The 3,398-nt window shown below is 41.1% G+C and overlaps 1 protein-coding gene across 2 annotated transcripts in view; it reads right to left on the minus strand.

Annotated features, from left to right (window-relative positions):
• LOC308073863 (vasorin-like) overlaps positions 1-313 on the minus strand; it is a 36,500-nt gene extending 36,187 nt beyond the window's left edge. For both annotated transcript variants that reach the window (XR_013932051.1, XM_080413058.1), the window contains exon 1: positions 100-313. The gene's annotated coding sequence lies outside the window, so the exon portion shown is untranslated. The remainder of the gene's footprint in view (positions 1-99) is intronic.
• Between the last annotated feature and the right edge of the window lie 3,085 nt (positions 314-3,398).

A 3,398-nucleotide genomic window follows, 5' to 3' on the forward strand; every position in this document is an offset into this window, starting at 1 on the left:
CAGTAGAATATCCATGATTGTGACCATGCTGGTAGTTCATGTAGAATGAAACCTTAAGGCTTTTGCTAATGAAACGCATGCATTTGTTCAACAACTTACCCTGGCAAAGTAAACCCAATAAGTCGCGCTCTGTCTCCCTGATCCGCTCTTTTATCCACTGTATTGGCGTGATCGCGGAGCCCAAAGGTAAAGGTCTTTGAGTTTGTCGCAGTAAAGTGCATCCACAAAGTTTTAGTCAAGGTATGTTTCAACGCAAAGCATTCACTCTGTGTCTGCTGCAACGAAGAGGCGAGACTTGTGCGTCCCGGACCGAGGCGCGCATAGACTTTTCAACAATAGCGCTTTTTGAAGGACAGGAGGCTCTTGCCCTTTAAAAAAGTTCACAAGTGGGAGGTGCGAGCGGGAGCGCGGAGCTGTGCGCGTGACCGTGTCTGACTGCACCTGCAAAAATATATGACTAGTAGGGAATAAAGTTATATTGCAGCAGTGGTGGAAAAGGTACTCTAAATTTTTACTTAAGTAAAACTATCAATACTGCAATAAGGTACCAAAAGTAAGCACTCATTATGCAGAATGTCCCATTTCTCAAGTTTTTTTTAAATGTATGAAAATCCTTAAAAATCAGCAGATCTACAAGCTCACAACCCTTCACTTCATGACGCGTTGTGAGCTTGTAGATCTGCTATTTTCAAATAGCCAAAGTAGGGCTTAAGTGGTTAATATGTTTTGTAATAATAATCAAAATTTACAAAGTAACTAGTAACTGAAGTTTTCAAATAATTGTAGTGAAGAAAAAGTATAATATTTGCCTCTGAGATGCCTAGTGGAGTAGGAGTAAAAGTACTGAAAATTGGAAATACTCCAGTAAAGTAAAGAATAACAAAAAATTGTACTTGAGTAAATGTCCTTAGATACTTTACACCACTGCACTGCACTGCAGGAAAGATGGATTCATCACTGTTTCTTTGTGCTTGAGTTATGAGCTTATTGCCAAGATACTTATACAGTATACATAGCCTAAAGTTTCCTAAACCTACTCTTTGAGTGTCACATGCTGCCAATATACACTTAGGAATTTGCCTCTAATATGCTCTGGTTACAAAAACATATATGAATTTAGAGTAGCCTATAGATTACCTTGTTATTATTACTCGATAAAAGGTGCAGCTTGGCATGTTTAGTCCACTGATTACGTATTTGACAATAAACTGATATTTTCCAAGATTTGAAATTAATGGAAGCCAAAAGAATCCATTGATTTCATTGTGGTTTGAAAATCATCTTGGAGAGATTTGAAGCTTGCCTGCAGATAGGCAATGCAAAACAGAACATTATGGCACCATTATTTTTTTTCTGCGTTGCATGGTTGCGTTTTAATGAAATTTAAACCACATATTGAATTGAAAAGTGGAGACGAAAATAACTTGAAAAAAAAATTACTTGAAAAAATCTCCAAAGTGTTCGCAGCCCACCCACCTGACCACTTAGCACGGCAACCGAATGGCTGGCATCAGCATGTTAAGTGGTCAGATGGGTGGGCCGACTGGGCCGTGCGCATTTTCAGAGCATGTTTATGTTAATCCGGCTTGGATTATAAATTCCTATTTATTGAAAGTGACATTTCTTTTACATTATTATTTTATTTCTTTTTATCAATAAAACCTTAGTGGTTTTCCAAATATTTAGGGGCCCACTTGCAATATCCCTACGGCCCTTCAGGTGATTTACGAGATTTGTTCCGGACACACAACCACACACACACACACACACACACACAGACACACAGACACACACACACACACACACACACACACACACACACACACACACACACACACACACACACACACACACACACACACACACACACACACACACACACACACACACACACGCACACACAGACACACGCACACACGCCCGCTCACACGCACACAGAGCCATCCTCTTATAAATGGCTACTCCTGCAGAGCCACGGACGGTGTAAAAAAGTAGGCCTAAAAATCATTACCTTTACAGTTCAATTACAAATTTGACACTGTTTCCTACAGAGCATCATAACAACGCAATGCAACAGCAAAGTGAACATTAGCCCTTACAGTATGTTGAAATTGTGAAAGGTTAAGGTTGTTGGGGTTGCTGTGTATCTAAAACCAATGCATGCATGTTCTCGTGTGTGTGTGTGTGTGTGTGTGTGTGTGTGTGTGTGTGCGTGCGTGCGTGCGTGCGTGCGTGCGTGCGTGCGTGCGTGCGTGCGTGCGTGCGTGCGTGCGTGCGTGCGTGCGTGCGTGCGTGCGTGCGTGCGTGCGTGCGTGCGTGCGTGCGTGCGTGCGTGCGTGTTTGGCACAGCACAGCAACTCAACTGAACTTTATTGCCACATCACAGGTTTGCAGGTGTAAACCTGTCAACATGCAAACAGGTAAGTGTTTGCAGTGTCAGTGTGTACACTGACAGTGCGTATGTTGTGTGTGATCTGGGGTTAAAAAAGAGGAACAGATTCTGACAGGAGTGCGGGAAAACTAACAGAGACCCTGGCCTCCATGGCCATGTTTAAACTTCTCCTTTACAATCAGGTGTTAACGTCGAATTTTCTCACAGGGGCGTGTGAAACTGAAAGCTTTCACTTTGGAGTGCCTTCGCTTAAATAACTTGAACCCTGGCACCCCTATTCTGGAGGAAAAATTGCAGAAATTAGGTGAACCTGTCAGCTATTAGAGAATTGGTGGTGAAAGGGAAAACGAGTGGGCAAAGTACAGAGCCAATTCAGGTCAAGTTTACAAAGTAGGTTAAAGTGGGTCAATTTATTGGAGGACTATGTGTTCATTGCCATAGTTAACATGAATCCTGGTAGTGACGACATGTGAAAAATGTACACAACACTTCCCAACGTGTTCTGTACGCTGGAAGGTCGCTGGTAACCATCGTAAAACGACACATTTCGAGGTATTTCACATGTCCTCCTCACAATAGAATGATGTAAATATTAAATATCTTTGCCAAATGTTTGCCCCAGAATAGGGATGCTTGAGTTCATGTGGTTGAATAGTGGACATCTCAAAATGTCATGAGGTTTACCTCGTCTTTCATTTATTCTATGCTAGAACAGTCCTTTATACCATATCTTAGCGATGGTTATAAAAATTATTCAAATTAAAAACAGATTTTAAACATTACTTTGATTCACTGATAACATGTCATCACAAAAGCTTCAGAGTTAAATTGCAAAAGATAGCGTTCGATGTAGCTCAGTGTGTATATGCATTCAATGGGCATCATCAACAAGAAGATTTAAAGGAGTAGTTCACCCAAAAACTACTTATTTTCTATCAATTACACACCCCATGAAGCCTTGAATTCATGGAGATTATTTAGTTTTTCTCGCATTCCTAAGCCAAAA

The sequence above is a fragment of the Gymnoscopelus braueri genome (assembly GCF_963280865.1).
Source record: "Gymnoscopelus braueri genome assembly, chromosome: 2".
NCBI lineage: Eukaryota > Metazoa > Chordata > Actinopteri > Myctophiformes > Myctophidae > Gymnoscopelus > Gymnoscopelus braueri.